Source organism: Sphaerodactylus townsendi, linkage group LG02 (genome assembly GCF_021028975.2).
Source record: "Sphaerodactylus townsendi isolate TG3544 linkage group LG02, MPM_Stown_v2.3, whole genome shotgun sequence".
Classification (NCBI taxonomy): domain Eukaryota; kingdom Metazoa; phylum Chordata; class Lepidosauria; order Squamata; family Sphaerodactylidae; genus Sphaerodactylus; species Sphaerodactylus townsendi.
The window spans coordinates 110,221,376-110,248,955 of NC_059426.1; the positions used below are offsets into that span (position 1 = coordinate 110,221,376).

At 41.2% G+C, this 27,580-nt stretch overlaps 1 protein-coding gene across 6 annotated transcripts in view; it reads right to left on the reverse strand.

Annotated features, from left to right (window-relative positions):
- Window positions 1-27,580, reverse strand: part of LRRC4C (leucine rich repeat containing 4C) — a 1,058,673-nt gene that overhangs the window by 218,694 nt on the left and 812,399 nt on the right. For all 6 annotated transcript variants that reach the window (XM_048483631.1, XM_048483624.1, XM_048483625.1 and 3 more), the window contains one exon: window positions 17,438-17,518. The gene's annotated coding sequence lies outside the window, so the exon portion shown is untranslated. The remainder of the gene's footprint in view (window positions 1-17,437; window positions 17,519-27,580) is intronic.

Below are 27,580 nucleotides of genomic sequence, written 5' to 3' on the forward strand. Positions count from 1 at the left end.
TCATTCATTCATTCATTTATTTATTTATTTATTTATTTATTTATTTATTTATTATACCGCCCCATCCCCGAAGGGCTCTGGGCAGTGTACAACATAACAGGATCTTGGCTGCTGTTAGACCTACTACCTGTCCTCTGGATCCGTGCCCTTCCTGGCTAATTAAAACTTGCCAGGAGGAGTTACGACCCCACCTGTTGAAGATCATCAATGACTCTCTTGAGCAAGGAGTCTTTCCAGATGGGTTGAAGGAGGCAGTGGTCCGCCCACTCTTGAAAAGACCATCGTTAGATCCTGGAGATCTGGCCAATTACCGCCCCATCTTGAATCTTTCGTTTCTGGGGAAGGTAATTGAGAGAGTTTTTTGGAGCAGCTTCAGGGTTTCCTGGATGAAACATCAGCTTTCGACCCCTTCCAGTCCGGCTTCCGTGCTGGGCATGGGATGGAGACGGTTCTCGTCGCTGTCACAGATACGCTCCGTATGCAACTTGACCGAGGCAGATCGGCGCTGCTGGTGTTGTTAGGTCTCACCGCAGCGTTTGATGTGGTCGACCACAACCTTTTGGCCCACCACCTGGCCACTTCTGGGGTCCGGGGCACTGTCCTTCAATGGATTGTCTCGTTCCTCCGGGGGCGGAGTCAGCAAGTGTGGTGTGGTGACAAAGCTTCCCAGAGGTGCCCGCTTCATTGTGGTGTGCCTCAGAAGGCATTGTTGTCCCCACTGTTATTTAACATCTATATGCGACCCCTTGCTCAGTTAGTACGGAGCTTTGGGCTGGTCTGCCATCAGTATGCTGATGACACTCAGCTCATTCTGTCAATGGAGGGGGGAGCTGTCGCCGCCCCTGCAGCTCTACAGCATTGTTTGGAGGCGGTCGCTGGTTGGTTACAACAGAGCAGGTTAAAACTTAATCCATTGAAGACAGAGATCCTCTGGCTTGGCCGGGGGGGGAGAGATTGGGGAATTCCAGCCGCCGGTGTGGGAGGGGGTCACATTGGCGCTGACCTCCTCTGTCCGCAGCCTGGGGGTCCACCTTGATTCGTCTCTTTCAATGGAGACCCAGGTGGCCCATACAACCTGGGTTGCATTTTTCCATCTTCGACAGGCCCGACGGCTGGCTCCCTTCCTCTCCAACGCTGACCTAGCCACTGTGATCCATGCAACGGTCACCTCCAGGCTAGACTATTGTAACTCGCTTCACGCGGGCCTTCCCTTGCGTTTGATCTGGAAATTGAAACTGGTCCAACATGCGGCGGCCTGGCTGCTCACAGGAGGCGCCTTTCGAGAACATATTTACCCTGTGTTGCGCCGTTTGCATTGGTTACCGGTTGAATTCCAAATCATCTTCAAGGTGTGGGTGCTGACCTTTTGGCCTTATGCGGCCTGGGACCCTCGTACCTTTGGGACCGCATTATCCCATATGTCCCGAGTCGACCTCTGCGCTCAGCAGAGGCCAATTTACTGGAGATCCCTGGCCCCTCAATGATGCGGCTGGCCTCCACTCGGGCCAGGGTCTTTACGGCTGTGGCCCCTGCCTGGTGGAACACTCTACCACCAGCTGTCCGTGCCCTGCGGGACCTTGGAGAGTTCCGTAGGGCCTGCAAGACTGAATTGTTCCACCGGGCCTTCGGAGAGACCAGCCACTGAGGGTGCCCTGTTTTTATCCTCCCCCCTGCTGTATAGGGTCCCTAACATCATCGGGACCCATCATTCTTCTTGGGAGGGTTGCATATGGGTTCGTGGGATACTGTTTTAGAATGTAAATTTTAAACTTTTATATGTTTATGTTTATATATGCTTTTATATTGTTCACTGCCCTGAGCCCTTTGGGGATAGGACGGTATACTAAATCAAATAATAAATAAATAAAACCATAAAATCATAAAACCATAATAAATATAATTAAAAACAGCAGTTAATTCCTAGGAAAGGCATCTCACAAAAGACCTTATTTAACTTAAACTCAACTTAATCCTCCTAAAAAAGGAGGGGGGAGACAGTGGGTCTCGATGATATTGAGAACCCATGGAATGGGGGGTCTCGATGATATTGAGAACCCATGGAATGGGGGGGCACACTCAGCGGCTGGCCTCTCCAAAGGCCCGGTGGAACAACTTAGTCTTACAGGCCCTGCGGAAATTGCCAAGGTCCCGCAGGGCCCAGACAGCTGGAGGAAGAGTGTTCCACCAGGCAGGGGCCAGAGCCGTAAAGAGCCTGGCCCGAGTGGAGGCCAGCTGCATCATTGAGGGGCCAATGATCTCCAGTAGGTTGGCCTCTGCCAAGCGCAGTGGTCAAACCGGGACATATGGGGTAATGTGGTCCCGAAGGTATGGGGGTCCCAGGCCGCGTAAGGCCTTAAAGGTCAAAACCCACACCTTGAAGATGATTCAGAATTCAACTGGGAGCCAAACTTACATCACATACATGTCTATGCATATTTTTTTTAACTATATGGCTTACACATAATATAAAAAAACGACTAATTAGAACTTTGCAGGTTCAATTGTTCAAGTTTCATGGCTGGATGTATTCTAGCATTATTGAGATTATTTTGTAAATTCGTCAGATTCTGAATCTCCAAAGTTCATGCTGCCTGTGTGCTGTTTACATAATGCAGTTTTCTAGTGCTAAACCATTACCTATAAAAGGATTATTTTCATATTCAATGCATTAAAGATCTTGTGCAAATGCCATTCACAGATGTCATACTGTACTTATGTTGGAAGATAACAGGTAAAAGCCACAAACTAGCTTTTGTTTTGATTAGCCCCCTCTTGAAGCCTCTGTAAAAATGAAAGCAGAAAGTCATCTTTTCTTTTCTTTTAAAACTTACCAGTGCAATTTTTAGGAGGGCATGCAGGATCTCTTCTCTACTGTCCCTGCTGGCTCCGTCACAGCCCTTTCGTCAGTTTTCTTTGCCCCCCCCCCCCTTCATGAGGCAAAACTGAAAGTAGGAGCCAATGTGAAGAAGGCTCATTTGCATGCAGGCTCTGAGGGTGCAGATTGGAGGAAATATCCTTTTGGAGGGGCAGGAAGGGATTAGGGCAAATTACAAAATAGTGATTTTCAGATGCTCTGAGGATGCTGGGAAAATGTGTAAAATGAAATTGGAACTCACCATAACTTGAAAGGTTCACTGATCATGGAGACATAAGTATAAGTATAAGAGGACGACCATCGGGTGATTTTGTGCCCCCCACGCGACTCCCTTGGGGTGCCCCCAGAGCATTCGTACCCAGATGTCACCATGGGATCTTTGCCACTGTTTTCAGCTAGGTTTGGTTGGGATTGGAGAAACCTGTTTTGCAAAGGAAGATTCTACTTGAAACAAATATAAGGTTGAAATGCTGCAGGTGCTCCTTGTTAGCTTGATTCCACTTTGTAGAGAGATTCTCTTTGTTTATTTCTGCAGCTGTCCAGCTGGGTTATCAGCACAAGACTCAAACAAGAACCACAATTTGCAGTGTAAGTTTCTGAATTTTATATGCATTTTTGTCAATGGGAGACAAATTGCTTTGCTGGAATATCAGATGATATATGGAAAAGAATCTAGTGGCATCTGTGTCTCTATTGAAACAGTAGTTGATGGTTAAGACATCTCATGCTGGAGAAAATAAGAAGCTGTGGATTTCTGCTGCCCAGTTAACATCAAATATAGCAGATAAACTCCATGAAGAAAAATATTGCAGGGCAACATCCCTTACTGTCTATACAGAAACAGAAAGAAAGATAGCTGGTGATTAAAAGTAAAGGATACTTCCACTCATTTCCCAATTACCATTGGACTTTATTTCACTTATATATAGATGTTTTGATTATGAGGTTGTCCTAAATTATGTGGTTACTTTCCACATCAATTTTCTTTACCTTTCATGGCCATTTTCTATGCTATGACCATGGAGGTACTGCTTTTGTGTAGCTTCTGATCCACAACAAAACCATAATAAGACACCAACAATCCATATAGTTCCCAAAGAGTTTCTTTCTTGCTTCTCATTCCAGCTGCAACCCACGGAGTTCATTTGAAATGCTATTCTCAGGAGTTAGCGGATTCTGAGGAACAACTTAAACTTAAAATGGGAGTTTGCGGTAGGATAGAGAATTGACAAAAATTGTGTGCTAAGTGCCATCAACTCTGGGGTGTTGTGTGGTTTCCAGGCTGTATGGCCGTGTTCTAGTAGCATTTTCTCCTGATGTTTTGCCTGCATCTGTGGCTGGCATTTTCAGAGGATTTCCCGAATACATCCTTTGTCTGGGTGGATCATGTTGGCCGGGGAAATAGAAACCCGAATGATGGATGCTAAAAGTTAAGATAATAGACCTCCTTTTGGTCACCATCAGGGGCAAGTTGCCCCATCGGGGCCTCGTAGAGTCACCAGTCACCAGCCTGCTGAACCCAAAGAAACACTGTACACTAGACATCAGCAGTTGGGGCTCTGCCTATACTGCAGGGATAGTGGGCACCTAGCAGCCTCCTGCCCAGCTAAGCCAGTGGCTAAAGGGACCACCTCACAACGCACCACTAAACAGAGCACACCTAAGTCAAGCAAGCTGAAGAAGGGGATCTCAAATGTGGCTTTCAAGACCAATGTCACCAATACTGATTCTGAAGATGACCCCCTGGGGGTTGGATTGGTGGTGGATACTTGCCACCTGGGACCATCTACCCATGCTGCGGAATGGGTGAGTGAAACCAGGGGCCCTTAGTACTGCCTATGATTGTTGCCAATCACCCAAAGGAACTCGAATTAGGGTCCAAGGCCTAGTTGACTAATGTTCATTAGTCACTGTCCTGATTCTAGTGTTTTTTAGTACTGGTAGCCAAATGACTAATGAACACCACCAAGAAAAAAGGATGTCTCCAGGCAGTAAGCAGTCAAAGAGCTAGTGAACACCACCCAGAACACCACCCACCACTCTAGGCAGTAAGCAATCAAAGGGATCAAAAGGCCAGAGCAGTGACGTGGGAAAATTGCCCCCCATTCTGGTACAGAGGTGTTTTGCACGGCAGTGGAAGCCTCCGGAGCAACAAAGGGGCATTTCAAAAGAACCTCGACCTTTGTGGTTCAGGAATTTCACAGAGCAAAGCCAATGCTGCAGGGCAGCTCAAGGGCACAAATGTGGCAGCGACGCTGCAGCACCGGGGGACAGTTCAAAAGTCCTAATTGCATTGGGGCATGGGGACAGAGGAGCAATTTCAGCGTGCAAAATCAGCTTATAAAATGAATAAATAAATATATGAGGAAATAAATAAATTGAGGCAGGGGAAGGGTTTTTTTAAAAAAAATATAGATCAGATAGGTAAGTCAATAAAATGTTTAAAAAACTCTGTAGGATTTAAACAAGGATAAATGGAAGTCCAGAATATGCATGCAGACATAGAAATCCAGTGGGGAAAATAGTGTAGCAATGGAAATGTTTCAGAAAAGATATAGACAGCAATTGGGGGATATTTAATGAAATACACTCTGTGAAAGAAAAAATGCATTTAAAATTGGACAAATACATATACAGGAGAAATCCTGTTTCATGAAAAAAAATAGACAGGAAAGTTTTTATTTCACAAAACAAATAGTTAATATAACAAAGTCAGTGAGAAGAAGAATATGACAAAGAAATTGCAGCTTAAAAACAACAAAATGATTTTCTTCTACCTTCCCCCCAAAACATGAAAGACTGCAGGAAGAGTACTGTTAAGGAAAAAAATCCATGTCAAATTCAAAACTGATCAGCAAGTATCAAGACAGGTCATAAAAACGTGACATATTAGGCTTGTGGGAACTGAAATATGAATGAGGCAGAATCATAAACATTTGTAAGAAAGACTAAATTAATATTGAAATGTCAAATAGAAAATAAAGACATGTTATAATATTACAAGTTTGTACTATAGAGGGTGGCTGAGGGAAATGAGGTAGCTAAGAGATACAGAACAGCCATATGTAATGGGAACTAATAGCTTGAATCTCATGGTTTGAATCTCACTTGAGTCATGAAGTTTACCAGATGGCCTTGCCCAGTCACTTAATTGGAAGCTAACCTACTCCACAGGGTTATTGAAAGGAGAAACCCTATGAATGTATGTTATCCTGAGATTCTTGGAGGAAGGGTGGGATATAAATGAGGAAAGAGAAACACCAGAAGAAACAATAGGTACACATGTACCCATACAATAGAATGAAGAACCCCTTGTAAGAATGAATGAAGCAATGGAAGGAAATGAATAATAATAAGAAATTAAAGATATCAAAAACTTCATGTTCATTTCATCAATGTTACTGAAAATTAGTTGGCACACACAACTTATTTATTTGGACTTCAAACAGGATGTAGGAAAAACAAGAATCCAATGTTGTTTGTTGGTTTGTTTTGTACTTTGCCATTCTCCCACTGGGGATCCAAAGTGGCTTATAATATAATTCTTCTCTCCTCCATCTTATCCTCACAAAAACACTGAGAAATAGGTCAGGCTGAAAGTATGTGGCTAGCCTAAGGTCACCTGGCAAGCTTCCGCGGCAGATTGGGAATTTGAACCTGTTTTTCTGTGATTCAAGCCAATGTTCTAACTTTTGTATGGCCTTTATAGCTGGAGCCTACTAACCATCTTGTCCCAACACTCTTTACCAAGTGTGGTTTCTAAATCTGTCATCATATTGCAGCAATCTGGATGTGATATACACATGAATAACCATGGAATGATTCTACACTCCAGGGTCACAACTGGCAGTCAAAGCTGTTGACCATAGCTAAAAGTAACTGAGGATAATAAATCAGTTTTATACCCTGGGTTCAGTTCTTAGCTTGAAGTATTTAACAGTTCAGATGATCAATTAATTATGATTAGTGTAATTAAATCATGGGTTTATGTTGTGTCTGAAACAGCCCTATGTGATGTCTATCAAATAAATATAAGAGAAATGTTTGATCAAGAAGAATCCCTTAATTCACTAATGTGTTAAAGAATGCATGGGAATGAGTGATATTAATTTAGGAAAAATGGAAAGTACACTAGGAGGCTTCAGAGGAATTCTGAAATGATCAATTAATGGTAATTCCCTTTGCTGAGGAGGCAAAAAAAAAAGAAGAGAGGAAATATGTGGGTACAGATTTTTTTTAAAAAAATATCAAGTACACTTCTCTAACTTACATCAGTATTCAGTAATAGGGTTCTTAAAAGAGTCTTTGTATTCTATATTTTTTAAAGCCAGGCATTTATACACATTGAAAACCCTGCTGAGCAGGAAGGTTCAAACAAAAGAAATCTTTAAGTTGCCCAAGCATGTGCATTGACTCACAGCTGCCTCACTGACAGAAAAGTATGAGTAAAGTCCTTTCAAGTTTTTTTTTTAAAGTGTCAAAATAGCAGGTCAGGAAGACAATAGTTACAAACAGGCACAGAAAAAATCCACAATAGTGGAACAGAAGCTTCTTATCAAGATCTCACATGTACAGAAGCAGCAGATTTTGCATTAAAAACAACAGCACATATTACTTCTGTGTGCAGGTGAAGGATTTGGGCACACAATTATATTTGTTTAACTTTTGAGGAATTATTTATCTCCCTAGCCTTGGAGGTGGCTAACAATGAAAAAAGAGACAGCAAGGACACAAATACAACCTAGCAGCCCTTCAGCATTTTTTTAATGCATGGGTTAAAATCACAACCAAATTTACCAAAACAGTTTACCTTATATATTCAATTAATGCCTTCCTAAATGCAACAAGGGAAGACAACCACTTTGGTAAGCCATTCCAGTGGGCCTGTCACAGAAAATGTCAGCATTCATTGTGAATTCAATATTCTTAAAAAAAAATACAAGATTCATAGTTCACCAGGCTATTTTTTAACCTTTCCCAATATTTGTGCCTCTGATTGTGCCTCTTTCTCGATCCTTACCATCTGAAGACCATACCACAGACTGGTAAAAAGTCTGTTGATGTTCTATGTGAACTGGAAGAATTCAGGTCACTAACCTTTACAATCTGATTTACTATCACTAGCAATTTTACTGGGCTAATGTGTTAAGTAACTTGCTGAACAAGTAGAATTAGAAAGATAGTTTATGGCAGACCATACAAAGAGTATATGAGACAGCAGAAATAACTCTTAAAAGTGGTTTGCTCCATATTGAAGGGGAAGAGATAAGTTTGACTATATGAGTTGTCTTTTGATGTATATTGTTAACTTGGAGGATAGTGCTTCCATTAATCTGATAGTTAATTGTTCTGATAAGTGTATACTCTGTATGCCACATTTTTAAAGAAATGCTTGCATAAATAATATGGAGAGAAGGAGGCGTAGTATAGCCCAATCTCATCAGCCTACAGCATCACAGACAAGTGTTCAGCTATTGCTTGAAAACTGCCAGGAGGGTCAGATGCTAAGTTGCATAGCATGGGACTCAGTCAGTCAGTCTTATGGTTCTGGGACTTGGCATCTCACACCACAGTGGGTGCTCACTCACACGCAAGTAAGGGGTACTCTATGTGAAAGTACAAGTCACCAACAGGGCAGATATGTGAAGAGAGCAGCCACAGAAGGCTAGCAACCACCTGCAGACCTGACTTTTCCCAATGAGGGTGCCCCTTGCCATTGCAAGTTACATCTTTGTTCCTCCCTCAGGCACAGCAACCTGGAGGAACATGCTGACCAAACTCAGTGCTCTGGCCCAGAAGCCATGGTGAGAACACCAAAGCAAGGAGCAAGGTAGGTCAAACAGCCCCCTACCCTGACTTGGCTCATGGTCACATATCAATAGCAGTAAAAGATGGCCCGAGGACAGACATCTGCACAGAATCACTTTTGGGGCAATGCTTGGGAGGCCTACACAGATGAAAGTCCAGGATGTCCAATTATGCTCTCTGTCTGGAAGGTGTCCATAGGATTGCAGTTTCTGCACCACCCACTGCCAGCTATTCCTGATGTACACACCCATTCACCCACCCAGAACTTCATTTTGCCATTCCTCTAGGGATCTGCCAGCCACCTGTATTGCCAATTCCCCAGGTGTCTGGGCTGCCCCTAGATGTACAGCCCCTAGACGGTAGTACCACCAATCAGATGGAGGATGTCTGACTTGGTGTCAACCACAGAACCCATATCCTTCAGGACTCTGCATGTTAGCAAGGCCAGTTGATGGGTACATATCACTGCTGTGTACACATCTCCGTAGTATTACTGGTTCCAATTCCTGTTCAGATGAACCTATCTACTGATCTATAACCATACTGCCCTGCAGCCAGTGTCTGGACTGTATACCTCCCAGAAACCATCTCCTACCCAGCTTCCTGCTCACTGTTCACATCACACAGCTCCGCACTGTTGAACCTAGAATCATAGAATCATAGAGTTGGAAGAAACACCAAGGGCCATCAAGTCCAACCCCTGCAATGCAGGAACACACAACCAAATCACTCCTGGTAGATGGCCATCCAGCCTCTCTTTAGAAACCTCCAAAGATGGAGACTTCAACACACTCCAAGGTAATGCATTCCACTGTCCAACAGCCCTTACTGTCAGGAAGTTTTTCCTGATGTTTAGGTGGACCTGAGCCAAAAAAAGTTAGAGTATAATTGGGGTGTGTGTAGCCACAGACAATATGGCTATGGAATCATACAGTACTATACAAGCTAGTGGGTGAAGGGGGTTATTGGCTCAACCCTAGCATACTGTGTGAGGAGGTACAGGAGCAAGGCCTAGCCCCAGTCAAATAGCTATTGACTTGGACAAATAGACAAATTGACTTGGACAAATAGACTTGGACAATTGGCTACTAGAGCTGACAATGGAATCTTTTAGAACATCTGGAAAATTGCAGAGTGGGAACAGGTCTAGGAACATTTTTGTCAAAAAGCCCACCGACACAGTGTAGCCCCTGAATGGTTTGAACACAGTAAAACAATCCCCACCCCACCCCCCAAACGTCCCTTACAGGCTTCTATTTCAGATGTCTGTAAAACTGATTCAGTTCACTTCAAACTTAGGGTAAGAATTTTTAGGGCAGGGACTGTGTTCTGTGCAAATCTGGTGCCATTATCTTTATGAACAGCTGTCCAGACCCTCCAATAAATTCCCCATTGAAAGTAATAGCACTGAACCTCTGGAATGTGAACAAATTACATAGATTTGAATTTCTAACTGATACTAATGTCTTACACAAATATAAGTAAACAAGGTAAAATTTTCACTTGAACCCTGGATTGTAAATCTTTGTAATTTTTTTAAAAATGATTTTTTTTTAAAAAAAATGCATATCTCTAGTGAAAATTATTTAGAGCTAAATAAAATTTGGTTGTTTGCTTTCACCTTGAGTTCTGGATTTCCACTGCACCATCATGAATCCTGTTGAAGCCTAAAATTAAGTAGGACTTCTATACAATTTTCAAATACCTGAGTTCTTTGAAAATTAGGCTTTCTGTAGAGCTGCTGAAAAGGTGAGATAACTTCATGGACATTACCAGATAACATAAGTGCACATGATTTTCCCCTCCCCTCATGATGGTCAAGTTGCCAGAGTCATTGTTGCTCAATTCACACTTTAAAAAAGAGATTTCATAAAGGTTAATCTGTTTTAAGAGAGATCTTTGTTAACCATTGTTCCCCTTTCACAGCAGGAGCAGATTGCTGTGCCTCTTCCCCCCCCATTTTCATTCTGCAATCATGATTCTCCACTCACATTAAAAAAAGAAATGTGCCTATAGTAGTACTCAAGAATAACACAATACTACACCTTTTTAAAATAAACTTTCACATTTGCATAGTGCTCTCCAGATAACACAATTTTGGTAAAACTAATTATTAGAAGTCATTGGGGGTTCCCTTGTGGCTGAAAGGGTTAACTGGCACCCTACACCTATGAAATGAGAGCATTTCAAAAATTTTGAAATGCTATTTGAGAAAGCAGATAAAATAACTTGTCACTTGAATTGTTGTCATGTAGCATCACTGTTTCTTGATTGCCTCAACAGCCACACATCACAGTTTTACTGATGTTATCAAGAGGGGTAGGGACGTTAAAAAAATCAAACAGAATTTGTATGTTCCCTTCTATACGTATGAAAAGGATTGCCCCAGTAGCATGCCAATTTTGTTCTTTTTTTTTTCAGACAGAGATTTCAGTGGGGAAAAATGGGATCTTCACAACTTTAAAAGGAATGGAGGATGGCATCATGTGAGGAAAAAGTTCACAACTGGAACTTCTGAAAAGGTGAAGAATCTTTATGTGGAATCAATGCTAGTTTGTTTGTCTTTTATGCTCTTACCAGGCACAATGTCTGCAAATTCAGGGGTTTAGCAGCAGATAAAATCCTCTCTAGGAATCTATATTTACTCATGTTTTACCTGAAATCAGAGCAAGCATTGTTCTCTGAGCAGAGTATACTTGTACGTTTACCAGTTAAACCAAGAGTTCAATGGAAAATGTATGGACTCTTACAGTGCAATCCTTAAGGATTGGGGACTTGTTTCCTTGCATCCCTTTGCTTCTTTTTCTTCTTTAAACATGTGAGGTGTGAAGCAGTGGAAATCCTTCTCCAGAAGCCAATGGTGTCCCTCAGCAGCTCTATCTTACTAACATACTAATTTGAATGTATAGGTAATTTTTATATTAAGGAGCATTCAACCTAACATTCTACCACAGCTATGTTTGCCACCTCATATGTTTGAGTGAGCTAAGCCAGATAGAGACTTTAAAAAAGGAGACAAGAAAAAGGTGTGAATATGTGTCTTGGGAACCTGACCAAACTACAGAAGAACACTATCACGAGCAAAAGGTTCATGGCACAACTAGATAATAACATCTCCTTCCACATATGCTGTAGGTGCAGTTTTCTGTACTCTTTTCAAGTATTCACAAATGAAAATTGGTACAGTTTCACAGTAGCTTTAAAGACACTTTCATTTCAGTCCTCTATTTTCAGGTGCTTATAGGTTTTGAAATAAATTACCCTCAAGGCTTGAACTTCTTTCCTCTTATTCTAAGCCCCAAAGGTGGAAACAGTTTCAGGAGAGCTGACAAAACTCAATTTGGTTTTTTTCCCCAGAAGCTCTGGCATAAGGGAGAAAAATAATAGTGTTTTCTCAGTGAATGAGGTATTTTGGAGTCTTCTCTTCTTCTCCTCGTATAAAAAAAAGTGAACAAACAAAAATGTGTCTCGTTTGAATTGCAATATTTGGCACAAGCCCAATCCTCATTTAAGTGCCAGCACAGAACAAGAAACAACACCATAAATAGCTTCATGTGCAAACGAACATCGTAAACATATTTATTGTTTCAAACAGTGTCTGTGATATCAAATCTCAAATCAATTCTGCATGTGGAACTCCTATACTACAATTTTTATTTCATTTAATGTATGGATATTGTCCCATTCACACAGAGATCCACACAGGAACATGAGAGGTACTTCTCAAGAGCGGTATTTTCTAATCCACTGGCCTTCTCCCAGAAAGAGAAACTCACATTTGGCCCCACCCACAAGGTTAGAATATTTAGAAGCTGACTGGGGCAGCAGGGGGTAATGTCTGACAGCTTTATTCAACAGCATTGGAAAATTATTAAAAGTAAATGGTTAGAGAAAGTAGAAGGTATATAAATCAACTATACTAACTTTCAGTTGCGAAGGACCAATGTGAAAAGTGCTTATTTGTTTAGGAAATTCTGGTGCTATCTCTCTAGGATCCTGCATAAGATGCCGTCTGTTGTCTATGTGTGCTTTTGGATTCCATAAACATAGACAGACATCAATAACACACTTTGTTCTCTCCCCAGTCTCCTGTCTTTTGGTTCAACCATGACAACACCAGTCAGCACACATTCATCTCCCCAACTCCCACACTTGCTGCCAGGCTGTCTAAGGAATATCACTTTCATTTCTCAGGCAGCTGAGCCTACTTATCATAGGATCTAATGGGATGTCAAATGTCTAGAATTATTCCGAATATCTAGATTTTTTTGTAATTTCTGAAATTTACATTCAAAAATAATCAGAATTTAGAAAGTTCAAAATATGAAATATGAACCTCCAGCAGTGCCTCTAGCAGCATACTTAAAATATTTTTCAGCTGTTTAGCATTTTCAAGTATAGTTATTATTAAAAAATAGGATTAATGGATAAGTTCAGTTCCACTCTTCCCTAATAACAACCAATGACAGATGGTAGAATGTTAGTAAGAGTGTTGGAAAACAGAGGTTGAGAGTTAGCAGCAAAGGATTTGGGAGGGAAAAGAGCATGTCTGACTCAATGAAACTGAGACAAAGAGCAGCTTAAAGCTAAATGAAAAGTCAGTTTGTAATAAGAGATTGCAAATGTTGGAATAGGGAAACAGTTCAAAAGTTAAAAGGAAAACCCACCCTAGCAGAGGGAGAGGGGGGAGGGAAGGGGAGGGATGGCATTCAAGGGAAGGGGAGTGAGGGAGGGGAAGGGAAGGAGTGAGGGGTGGCATACAAGAAAGGGAAGGGAGGGGGAGGGGCCCTGGCCTCTGGACATGGCCCACCCACACTTGTGGAGGGAGGGGAGGGGTGTAATGCAAGGGAGGTTAGGGAGGGGAGGGGGAAGCCCTCCAGGGAAGGAGGGGAGGGAGTGGCATGCAAGGGAGGGGAGGGAGGGGTTATGTTCTTCAGAGTAATGTCCAAACCATAAATAACAGTTAACTTCCTTTTTGTTTAACCATGTGTGGTTTGTGTCTCAGGGAAAGAACCCACTTCCCTCCCCCGCCCCACACATACTCTCTTCAGTCTAGAAATTGTAAAAGAGACAAGAAGGTAGTAAAGTGTGATGGCTTGACCTGCTTATAAACCTGAGAGAGACAGAAGAGAGTGGTAGGCACTCTGTGCAAGTGTAGAAGATCGTCACATACATTCTTAGCCTGTGTTTCACAATGTTTAATGAACTGTAAAACTAGCATTAAAACATAAAATAGTAGTTAAATTATCTTTAAAATGTTGAAAGCCAACAGTAACTCAACATAGACCAACAATGTTACTGTATATTATGCAGGTGAAAAAGGGACAAAATTAATCAACCAAGTTTTAGAATAAAATCTGCATCTGCTGCGGATGGTTAGGGGTTATTTCAGTCTCTCTGTGGGTTTGCACCCTGAACTGTAAACCCATTTCCAAGGAGAAGAAAATTTGAATCCAGTAACATCTTAAAGACCAAAACAAAATTCCATGGTATAAACTTAATCAGATGCAGGCTCATATATTAAATTTTGTATCTGACAAAATGAGCTTTGACGCAGACAAGCATGGCTATCCACCACTATATCCAAAAACAAACTCCCCTCCTAGTTTGTGTGTGTGTGTGTGTGTGTGTGTGTGTGTGTGTGTGTGTGTGTGTGTGTGTATAGGTATATGTATAGATTTTAAGCCGCCCACCCCCGAAGAGCTCTGGGCGGTGTACAGTAGGCCAGGAACAACATTACACCCAACAGGCCAGGAACAACATAATACACAATAAATAATTAAGTTAAGTTAACAACAATTTACAGAATCTATAAAAACATAGCAGCATTAATATAGTACAATAAAGTACAACAGTACTGCAAAAAGTGAGGTGCCCGATCCCAAGGCCGGGAGGGGACAGCAGTGTTAATTTGATGTTATATCGGGTGTGCTAATGATGGAGTAGCACGTAGTTGTGAAAGGGAGTACAACTACATCTAAAGACAGACTCCCCTCCTAGTTCATATATCTTCATTTGCAATATAATAGTAGCACACACTCACTCAGTGAGTACAACTCCAATATTTATTTGTAATGAAATAAAAGCTAATAGTACTGGTACTCATATTGAGTGAGTCATTAAAACAGTGTCTAGATTTTTATTTTATTTTCTTGTGAGATCTTGTCCACAAATGTTCTACGAATATTTGGAATGAATTCACCCTGGCTCCAAATTTGGTCAGCATTACTGCTAGCTTCTTTTATCTGAGCCTACGCATAAAACAGTGCTGAGAGGAGCTATGTCTCGTGCTCCTTTCTGAACATGCCACTATAACAGGGGTAGGGAACCTGCGGCTCTCCAGATGTTCGGGAACTACAATTCCCATCCGACAGAGGCTAATGGGAATTGTAGTTCCTGAACATCTGGAGAGCCGCAGATTCCCTACCCCTGCACTATAACAACTAAAGGTTGGTGGATTATACATAGCACTACTGGCATCCCCTCTGCAGCCTCCCCAATCACTAAAGTCAATTATGGGCTTGTTTGTGAACAGCCCTTAATCTTTAGATGTCTCAAGGTACTTATTCTCCACCATCAATCAAGGAGGCAGGAAATATACTTTGGTCACTTCCTGTAGGCTGGTCATAGCTATCTTACCCCAGTATCTGATTAGCTGAGGATTGGACTCACCACAATGAGACAAGAACAATGAAACCACAACAACACACACAATAACATGCTGAAAAAACAAACCTAACCTAACAACTCTGGAAGGGACCAAAGCTCAAAGGAATCCTCACAGGTTCTGAAACTCTAGCTTGGAATGTTAACATTGCAATTTTATATATGAAACACATTACCGGAGAATAACAAGAACAGGGAGGGCCAAGATGGCCTACAACCACCCAGGAGAAGACCCCTTCATGGTGAGTATCCAATGGGTCGTACTCCTGGATGGTGTAGGCCATCTTGTTTGGGTACTCCCCAAGCAGTGACCTGTAGGGTGGGTTCTGTTAATCTCCAATAATGTGCTCCAGGATTCTCCTTCCAAAGGAGGCCTGAACAGCATCCAGAGAGGTGCCTCACAAAAGAAGAGGGGAAGGCCCCAGTGGCCGCCCTACATATCTGTTCTAGGGACATGTGCTTGACCAAGGCTGCGTTAGTGGCCGCACTCCAGGTAGAGTGGGCTGTGATGCCATTGGGAACCGGTAGATGGCTGGCCTTGTGTGCCTCAATGACGCATGCCCTAATGCTGGAACTAACGGCTGCAGAAGACATGGCCTCACCTACCCTCAAGATACTTGCCAATCATCTCCACCAATATTGCAAGAGTTAAGGTTGCCTAACCATCAACCTCTACCAAACCTGATAACTTAGTTAGGACTTTACCAGTATATTCAAGCCCTAGTCTATTTAAATAAGTTAAATTACATAATGAAAAAAAACCCAACAACCCAACCCTCTCTTGTCCCAAAAAATTCCTTCTCAGGCCCAAAGGCACTACCTATTTTCCATACAATAAACAATGTAGTACAAACATGTTAATATTCAAATAAAATAAATGTCATATTTCACACATATTTTAACTTATTCAAGGCAATTGCTAATATTGTCTAATATTGCTTTAGTCCACATTTCACTGTGAGACATATTCCACTCCTGAATAATTGTTTATTAGTCATGAATTCCAGAGCCTTTGTTTGTTCTGTTGAAAGATTCCAGGAAGAAGGTAAGTTGCAGTGAACAGTAGTTTTTAAATTTGATTTTAATTGATTTCTTTTTAAAAGGCATGATAATTGGGTATGCCTACACCATATGTGACAAACTTGATCTTGGCTAATTAAATCTCCAACAAATCTCCAAATCTGGTAACCTCCATTTTAAGAATTTACTAGGTGTCCAGTAATTGCAAAGATCATGCCTAGAATACATCTTTTTGGATATGTTTATTGTCCTCTTATTCTATAGATAGTTGCTGCATTCCAGTGAACTCGATAGCATAGCCTGTTCGTTTATTTGCCTGCCTGAAAAATGCAACAACAACAATAAAAAGGCTGTGACTTTTGCCCATCCAACTGCACCATTCTTTGTAACACAGAAGTGTCCTGCTGTGAAACATCTTTGCCCCTTTTCTGTGCGGCCAACTTGTCATGATTAAGCTAGATATCATCATGGCAGATTTATCTGTGGACTTTTGCAGTCTCACACTCAGTCATTCCTCATTTCAGCATACTCAGTTAAAAAATAAAATCTTTTCTTAAACATTATCTTTGTACTCATTCATGCATCTATAGGCAGCAATTCACTGGCTGATTCACATAACAGATATATTAGAAGCAGTAGATCCACTCCAGAGGTCTTGGACCAGAACTGGAAACATCTACCATAACCTTAGCCATTCACTCTCTCTAAGCTTAAACTACTTCATAGAGCTATTGTAACAACAAAATGGTGATAAAAATCCAAAAGGCAGATTTATTTTCAAGTGCCTTAAAGACCTAAATGATATGACAAATTCAAAATTTACAATAACATTTTTATGCAAAAAGTGCAACTGCAATACAATAAAAAGTGCAAAGAATGTATCATTTTAAAAATAACTATCTCTACCAGAGAATCTTTTGACAACACTATGAAGCAGATTGGTATTTCCATAAAATGAATGATATGCATTTTGGTGCCATCAGTTCTTATTGTCGAACCTTGGTGAATGGAAACACAAATTATAACTTTATATCCTCATTTACATTTTCACACTTTGAGAAGACTTACCTTTGAGAAGATCATTTGCACAGGAAAAAAGGATTACATTGGAAATAGTTGGATAGCTGAAGATGAAGATGCCATGGGTACCTGCAAGAAGACACACAATGGTAGAACACATTTTGGTGTTTGGTTGAATTGTTTTGATTATATTTTCTAAGTTGCCTTGGATCTCAGTGAGAAAGATGGGAAATAAATTAAGTTTATAATTATCATTGGCATGTCCAGTTAAATGATCTCAGGAAACAGGATGTCGAAAAGGTCATTCTGTATTAAATGTTCAACTTACAAAACTGGGTGGAAAAAAACCATTTCTAAAACTATAAATTGTCCTATGCTTTCTAAACAAGGTAAATGATATTTTCAACCTTGAGTACCAAAAGCAGGACATTGGACTATTATTTTCATTAGCAGTTTCCTTAGGATGTTAGACACAGTTGAAGAAAGTAGCTCTGTTTTTATTGTATGTCATGGAAGATCAATTTCCATGCTCCTTTTTATTGCTTCATCACCAATAATCATATACGATTCTTTCAGAACTTCCTTATGACAATGTACCACCTCCTTGGTTTATCAGTTATGGAAGCTGTTAACGAAAATGGTGAGTCAATGTTTGAAGAACTGCTAAAATAATCTCACGAGGCCACCCACATACTGCAATCAAGTCCAGTTGACTTCAGTGTGTCAAAATAATCCTCCATAAAAGGACAGAATGCCACTGACAATGTACACACTCAAACAAAGTGGCATAGCATCTGGCAGCAGAGGAGTGGGACATGTGGAAAGTGACAGATGTCACATGTCACTGATAGTCAGTGGTTGGGTAGTGCAGGAGAAAGCATATATTTTGGTCTTGATTTTCTACCATCTTTTAGGTGTATGTGATACATGTGATCTAGTCTTAGCATCTACAATGAGTCTCTTGAAAACTCTTGATGTCACCTGAAGACAAAATAGATATTATTTTTAAAGTTCTAACTTTTTCTTTCTCTTTTGATGATGGCTACACCCCATTCTGCAGGATACATACAGTTTTATGAAGTTTCTGCTGGATGCCGCTGTAATTTTGTTTAATCCGCTGTTTTAAAAGGGGTTTTAATGTGATTGTTATTATCGTGTTGTTCACCACCCAGAGCCCTTCGGGGGAGGGGCGGTATATAAAATTAATTATAAAATAAATAAATAAATATTTCTGATGGTAGTACTATTGTCATTACATTAGATCCATATTATGATGTTTATTCAAGTCACTGACTTTTTCCATACAGAATATTTAAAATGTTTTGTAAATGTTTTAAAAATAACAATTTTGGCTTTTTTTTGGTCTACATAGCATGGGAAAATAAAACATCTTCAGCAAAAATGTTCTTTCCATTTCTTCCGTTTTCTGTGATTTATCCTCAAAGCTATGGAGATACAGAGACTTGAAATCTGTGTAAATTGCTGATTCTTGTTGAGTCTTCATAGATTCAAAGATACAAAATGTTTTCAAAGCATTTTGACAAAAGAAGATTGGGGGATTCCACACGGGGGAAACATAATGGGTTGATGAAGGGAAATATCTTGGTTTGGGGAAGAACTTCGAATGGGTCCCTTCCCCAAAGGGAAATTGACCCATTATATTTCCCTCAACCTCAAAAAAAAAATGCCAATGTTGTGACATATTTGAAAACTCCAGGATTAAACCCACTACCAAGGAAACAGCAGGGGCACCCAGTCACTTTATTTTTCCCACCCCGTTGCCCATTCTCACACCTTACATCGTGTCCAGTTTTGTTTCTGTCCTGAAGATGTTTTATTTGTGTCCTGTGGAATGGGCCACTTTTCTAAACACCAAAGACCAACCTATAATTTGTGGTGCCTAATACCATCTACATACTACCATCTATGGACTATTAGGGGACTACTGAGCACAGATAACAAGTGAAATATAAGTTACGCACTGTGTTCTGTTCTGGACCAACCTTTGGGTTGGACAGGCCTTGCCCCTGGATGTGCCCCAGGCTCCATCCCAATGTCAGTGTCTTTTAAAAATATTTCAGGAATTCAATGTTTGTATTGAGACTTGTAATCTTTGGTCTGCTCAGAGATCTGAGAAAATAATATTATTTATATGCATTAGACTTTCAATTTTGTTAATGCTTTCATACCAGAAATCAGGCCTCTACTCTCCCCACCTAAAGCCAGTCTCAGAGCTTTTCTGGAATTACAGCTGATCTCTAAACTATAGAGTAAGCAGCTGCTTTGGAGGGTGGATGCTATGTTCATTACAACCCATTTTTGTTCCTCCCTTTCCCCAACTCTGCCCTTTAAGGCTCCACCCAGTTTACAGGAATTTTCCAACCTGGAGATGGCAACCTTATCACCCCCAACACATGGAAGGAAGGAAGTCAGTAATGTAAATCAAGCAGGATTTGTAGAGGTTTAGTCATTTTTATGTTTTGAAATGCATATAGGGCAGCCATGCATCAAGACCACACCTTTGGGTATTCCCCAATATTTCAAAAAATAGTTATCAAAACCTTCCTAAGCATCCTGATGATAAAAGGATTTCAGCAGTTGATTGCCCTTTTCCCACTTCTTTCCTACCTGTCAAAATGTAGGTAAGTTCTCTTCCTTTGAATATATGCAAAAGAGCAAGCTGCCACTATGCCAAAACAAGAGGAAGTTGATGAACAAAGGGACTGTAATTCAGTAGTTTTACAACTGGTGGTGTGCAAAAGGACTTGACATGTGCCTTTGATGTGGCATTGGAAGATTCAAATTTAATTCAAAGAGTCTGGAGCTATTTCAGGGTGGAAAGAAGGTCAGATTCCAAACATACATAGACATACACCTTTGCCTGCATGAGAAACTTTCCAACCACTCTTACTTTTGTTCTTTCTGACCTCATCATACTGTGTGTCCTGTAGCACTGCATGGCTTGGCTATAGTGTTCCCATTTATGTTTTCAAAGAAAGGAAAAAAGGCTTAAATCTCTGGAGGCCTCAAATCCTACTCATTAGTACAAGAAAGATCTGTTGTGTTTAATGTAGGGATTATGCATTGTAACAAACTAGAGGCATGGAGTTCATTTTATCTGGAAGTGGATTAGACAGTATTTCTCTTTTGCTGCTTGATATCTGTAGGATGGAACAAAGTCCATTAGGGTTAGAGAGGAACTAAACAGGCAGAAGAGGAGTCAGGCAGGTATGTTCCCTGGGGCAATAATGGTACTGGGGTAATACTCCCAATGCATTTAGAACATTTCCAAATGGAAGAAAATTGATTCCTCAGGTGACAAGAAGTGTCTTTGGAGGCATTTGTGGTTACTTCATTGAATTAAGGATATTCTTGGCAAATCAAGGTGTCTAAATTAATCTGAATGTTTTAGTGAGAAATACAAATGTGGGTTTGACTGAAAGAAAAGGGGTTAATTTCAAAGCGCAGTTCTAACAGATAAAAAGAATCTGAATTAACCCAGAGCTTCGCCTGATTGGCTGGCTGTTGCTGCAGCAATCTATGAGTGTCAGAGGGTGTGTGTTTGTGGGGCAGATGGGGAAAAGATGGAGAGAAGGGTAGAGGGCCAAAAATAAATAGTTCTCAGAGTTGAGAGGAAGAAAACTTTGCTTCACAAAAGGCTAGATAGCCAGTTTTGTTGATGATCCAAGGGAAATATCATAGGGACAATACTTATAACACATGAGGGCTTAGTTATAGGTCTCTGCAGAGAAAGTACCCAGAGACAGTGAAGTCTCTGAGGGTGTGTGTTATTTAATTGGCAGAATCAGAACTGGGTTCCAGTTGTGATATCCCAGAGCCTGTTCTGTGAAGCCCAGTGTGCCTCTCTTTAGTGGAAGGAGTAGGTTATTGAAGTATTTGTCTGGATCTGTGAAAGGAAGATTTTCCCTGAAGAAAGTAGTTAAGTGAAGAAAGTTTTATTCAGACTCCAAGATCTATAACAACTAAGGTGTTTGACTTCGATCTGCCTGTAACAACTTAAGATTGATCAAAATATTCCTGTCTAAGAAAAAGAAAAGCTTAACTATCTCTGTAAATAAATGTTCCATCTTTGTTTGTTAATAAGCCTCAGAAGTCTTTTAATAATGCTCAAACCAGCCTAGCTACAGTAAACAGTTTTGAAGGGAAAAGTGAAATCTCACAGTTTCAACAATATCCTCTCAGAGGTGGCATTGAGAATAAGCCTGACGGGATCTCCTGAAGAGTGTGTGTGTGCGTGTGTTGGGGGGGGGGGTGCCTGCTTGCTCTCTCAGCTCTCCCACTACAGTGGGTGTATAGTGTTTTTTTGTATTGGATAAAATGTTAACATGACAGGATTCTTGTGTGGCTAACAAAATACAGATTAATGGGCTGATTAAAGGATAAGCATTCAGATATTTCTGATTCAAAAGAGTTGCCAGAATTTCTTGTTTGGTTTCCCCATCAGGAATTTTTTTCACACAAAACTAAATAGGGAATGTTGGGCACTGTTGCAGGTGAGAAATATCTGAATGCACACTCCTCGTCTTATTGCTGAATAACAAGGAAGGGTTGACTTCTGTCTGGAACAATTATTTTCCTAGCAAACTAATTAAATTGGGCATTGTCCCACTCTGCCATCTTATCTATCTACTTGTAGTCTTGTGATCATCCTTATGTACTACATAACCTTTAATGGCATAATAATATCTATCTACTTTATTGAAAAGTTGGTTTTTATACCCCACTTTTCTCTGCCATAAAAGTTTCAAAGTGGCTTACAATCACCTTCCCTTCCTCTCTCCGTGACAGGCACCTTGTGAAATAGGTGGGGGCTGAGGGAGTTTGCAGAGAACTGTGACTAGTCCAAGGATACTCAGAGGGTTCATGTGGATGAGTGGAGAGTCACACTTGGTTCTCTTGATTGGGGCATGTGGCTGCTTTGGAGTTTTCTAGATTAGATTCCACTGCTCTTAATCACTTCACCACACTTTATCTTTCTCACTGAGACTCAAGTCAGAGTACAAAAATTTCTTGGGGACACAGAGTAAAAGGAGAAGAGTTCATTAAAATGGTAGAGAAATGACCTGTACTTTTAGTACAGATCATGCTCAGAGTGTTATCATTTGCGGAGTAGAAGAGAAGAGCTGGATTGCACTTAGGGGATTTTGGTCTGAAACTGAAGCTGTCTGTCTCTGGCATTTTCCACGCACACCACTTAAAATGTTTTCAGGCAGCAAATGAAATGTTTCCTATGTAGAGTTCTGCACTGTTTCCCCCCCCCCCCCCCCACTTTGGTTCTAAAAATGTTTCCAAGCAGCTTTTTTCCCATTTCCTTTGAAACCCCTTTTCCAATTATTCTTTTACCTCAAATGTTTCTGATTCCCTTGCTGTGTAGTCATGTCACAACATTTTATTTCTCCCACTGCCATTTTCCATGCTTCTGTGCCATTGCCCAACTTCCCCCTCGTTGCTGTTTTCTGGGAGTGTGTGCGCGCGCGTTCGTGCGTGCGCATGCACTCACTCCTTTCTCCCTCACTTTTTTTTGCTGCTTTCCACTCCTCTGACATCTCCCAGTTCCCTCCTAAAAAGTGTTTTTGATCCTTCACTTCTTTCCCTTGTTTTCTTTTTTCTGTTTTTCACTCTGTTATCACTCAACTTCCCCCTAAGTGCTGTTTTTTGCATACCTCACTCACTCCTTTTCCCCTTGCTTTTTTTTTGCTATTTTGATTGAATCAATGAAGCACCAGTTAAATGAACCTATGGAGCATCTATTTTACAAACCCCTCACAGTGGCCATGAAACATCTGGAGAAGGTGAGTGCAGACAAACATTGTGGTAAAGGGGGGAGTCAAAAACATTCTGAAAATATATTCAGTGACTTGTATGGAAAAGGCCTCTGACACTATGGAGTCACAGTCACATGATCTCCATTGTAGGTTCTTTAGCTTGCTTTTAAATGCAGCTTGGACTGAGCAACATGAGCTTTTGCTGATGCAAGAGCCAAATGACTTGCAGCTTGGACAAATGGACTTCAAACTGTGGCCAGGAAAAGTCTCCATCACTGGAGAAAGATGAGGGAACTCAGCCCTATAACAGAAACCTGGGGACAAAGGAACTACCACAACCTTGTGGACATCATCAGCATGACTCATGACTAGTTAACCTCTAATTTTCTTTGGAGTTGGCACATGTCAAGTTCTGTGGGACCCTTAGTTGTATCTGTGGTTACTTTTAACTGGTATCAGATGCCTGCTGTGACAAATGCCCATATTTGGGAAGTGGTTTCCAGGGAGAGACTGCCCTGAAATAGTTAAGTCCTGCCCAGTCCTGATTGGCTGGAGGAAATTGCCAGGGAAAAGAAAAGGAGGCAGCTTGAGTGCTGTGGGTTCTTTTGCCTTGGTTCACTCTTGGACTAAGATCCAGAAAGCTGAATGCAGATCAGGGAGAGAGATCTGTCGCTGCTTTTGCATTTTGACAGTAGTCAGACTGCTCTATTCAGGCTGAGGAGGCTTGAAAGAGTGTGAGGGAAAGCCCTGGGCTTGGTGGAAGGTGAATCTGCTGCTCAGGTGCTTGGCAGCTTGGCTGTCCAGACTGGTGTCTGTCCAACCTCAGTTCAAAACCCAGTCAGGAGAAGACCAGTCCATAAAGGGGGAAGTTAGGCCTTAACAGGGGACTGAAAGGGAAGGTGGCAAGTGTTAAGACAGAGTCCTTCCAGTCTTAAGACTTGGGTGGTTATGTGAACTGGAGAGGGTGTGGAACAGAGAAAATCTTGTGTCTCTGTGTGTGACAACTAAAAGCTGAAACCTCTGCGAGAGAACGCTGAAGTAAATCAGAACCTGTGTGTATGATAAAGCTTAAGAGAAGGAGTATAGTGGCCACCTGCGTGTGACCAAACAGAACATTTTAGTGTAACTTACTGAATAACCTCTCAAGAAATAAGTTTTACTGTCTGTAACCAACAAGCATTTAAAACCTCTCAAGTCAACTGAGAAGCCTTCATTTCTAGCCAAATAAACTTTACAAATTCTGTTTCACGTTACCAAAAGGTTCCAGTCTATTTTCCTGTGTGTCTACAAAGTGTGGTGTCTGGCTGCGTAAAAGCCAAAATTCTCTCACAGAGTTTCCCTCCATTTTAATCAGGGGCTTAATTTTTTTCTCTGGGGAGAGTTGGAGTGAGGCAGACTCCAGAAAGGGAGTCTGAGCTTTCAAATCTCTGTTACACCCACTGAAGGTACTATTTCAACACAGCTGCGAACTGGAAGATATGGAGATTTGAGTTTCCAAGTTGGCCAGTGAGATAGTGCTTACTGCCTATTTAATCTCTGTTCCATACCAAGAGATGCTGATCCAAAAGTCCCTATTTCCTCTGTTTTTACATTAATATCAGGAACACCGTATCAGTGAAGAGCAAAAATACAGTCTTGTTTGGGCTGCAGGAGGAGGAGATGATTGATCTGTTTTATATGAATGAGACTGTTTTTAGAAAATAATGGAGGAATCTGTGAAGAGACTATTCAGAAGAAATAATGGGGGAATCCTTCATTAACTCTGAACTGGAGGCCAGGGAAGGGATGCAGCTATCAATCTCAATGAATTGTTCCCCTTTGCAGATTTTTGGTGCATAATATTTCTAACATTGATAGTTTGTGCCAGAAATAGATTGGACATTCTGTTTGTTTCCTGGCCACCTAATAAACAAGACCAGAATGTAAGGGCACCCAACCTGAGATTTTAGGATCCAACTGACAGATTTGATGAAGCTTCAGTGAACATTTGGGATGTGAAGCTCCTGGAAGCTATTGGTATGGTGGCCCCCAATCAGTCTCTCCCATTCTTGAGGTCAGTGGGCTGAAAAGGGCTGAGAAAAGCCAAGAACAGCACTGATGTAAAACTGGAAGTGAATCTGATAGTGACTGTTGCAGAGTTTATTTGAAGATCTGAGGTAGAAATGAAAATGCGGATTATTTTTACCTATCCAGTACCATTACACCAGCTAGTTTGCAGCCAGCTCAACTGTTCAAAGAAAATAAGCAGGTGATGATCCCTTGGTGTGAGTTTTTAAAGTCTTAGGAACTGGTGATTATTTGTAACACTTTCTGCTATTGGGGCTTCAAGGAATGGCTATGAAAAGTAGTGCAAAATGGTATTCTGTGAGAGGAACTGAAGACTCAATGAGATGGTGAGGAGAGCAGGAAGAGAAAAAAGAGTTTACTTTTTGCTATCTCTATGAACTATGATGCATACAGGTAGGAGGTTTATAGCACAACAGCTGTGTGAACTGAAATCCTAGACAATAGGATTGTGTTGATGATGAGAGTTGTGAGTGACAAGGAGTTAAGCAGTCACAAAGATATAAACATTTACTGGTCCTTTAGTAGTCTCAGAACACCGTGGGAGTATAGTTGATTACAAATAATTGATATAGGAATGAGGGGGAGTATGTATCATACACATAGTGCATGATTTGACACTCATCAGTAACTGTCAAAATAACACTATACACATTCAATGAACCAGAACTGCATAAGGAATCAAGGGAACATATATATTGCCATGTATAAGTATAATCCAACATTTGGTAAGCAGGACAGGTTCCCACATATCGCAACACTCCCACTCTTTTTCTTTCTGTCAGTCATGGCTGGTGCTTCTATATGCCCAAGAGTTTCAAAAGATTCACTGCAAGAAGAATGGAAGAAACTAATCTCAGTGGAACTATGCAAGCCAGTGTACAGTTATATTATACAGGACAGGAAACAATTGCAAAGAAAGCCTGCCACTGATTTGGGTCTGGAGTTAGGGTTCCAACTAAGAATATGCAAATCATAAAGTGATTAATCAGTTCCAACATTCATAATATCTATTCTTAGCTTTTACAAATATTAACAGAATTATTTCTGGGAGAAGTGGAAGCCTTCCTTTTTTCTTTTTTCTTTTTTTTAGAAATTCTAGTGTTTGCTGCCTGGTTTCAGTTTCACGGGCAGTGGGAAGTGATAGAAGATTCAAGGAGAGACACTGACTGGGGTGTGTGGGCCACAAACATTGTCAAATTTACCCAAAGGACCTCAAGCCAATTATTTAATCTCTGTTCATGTTCCCTATTTACATCTTGTCTTTTTCTCATATCTTTTTCTCTTGAAGATTCACCAAACACTCCCCTGTGGATCCACTTATACTAGCGTGCTCAATTTCCAGGTGTTACATGTGAACAGATAAATGAAGGGTTCACAGCTCCATGTTCAACCTCATCTTTCTCTGCTCACCCTCTTGGCTTCAGGACTCTGAACACTTCATATGGTCTCAGCCTCTCACCTCCATCTGGGGCATTCTCTCTCTGGAGGATTGTCTTCAGCCCTCAGCCTCTTCTTGCTCTTCCATCCCACAATAGCCTGCCTCTCTCTTTCAGTTTCAGGTACAGGTGCTGTGGAGGTAACCTCACCTTGTCTGATTCACATTGTGTCAATAAACTGTGGTCATCATAGTAAAAAGTTTGATAAACTATTCACTTATATTCATACAGTTCACATACATTCACTGTGCACATTCTTATGCAGCTTTCCTGTGGTTCACTCCTAATGTTTCTTCCTTTCAGATATATTGCAGTTGCAAGAGGTGTTCCTTTGTCCCTTTAAGGTTACCTGACTCAGAGTTAGCTAATGGCAACTATACAACAGCCCCATCCAAGCCCAGAGGCAGGAGGTCATGACTCTGATGTGGCACTGCCCCACCACCTCCAACAAGACTTTTAAGTGGTACAGGGAGCAGGGTTAATCCCTCCCCCCTCCCCGCTGATAGGCCCCATAAGGCTGACTAAACATTTGTGGTCCAAAGGACATATTCCACCAACACAAAAGTCAACTCCACCACCGAGGACACCCCTGCCCCTCCATACACTATTGTTCAAGTGGGATGCCGATGCAGCAGACCTCTGGGTTCTGTGGGGGTGGAGCTATGTGACAGATGGCCACTGGCGCATCTCTCCCTCTCCCATGGTAAGTGCTCCAGGGAGGGCAAATGGACTAGCATGAAGGTGCACCACTGCCTCAGTTCCTTTTGGGCCCCTCTTTGGATGGGGTTCCAGATCTGAAATAATTCATATATGCACATTATCATACAGCCTTCCTAAGAAAGAAGTTATTCATTGTCATATGTGCAACTTATATTCTTAGTCCATCATATCTGCATGGTCTG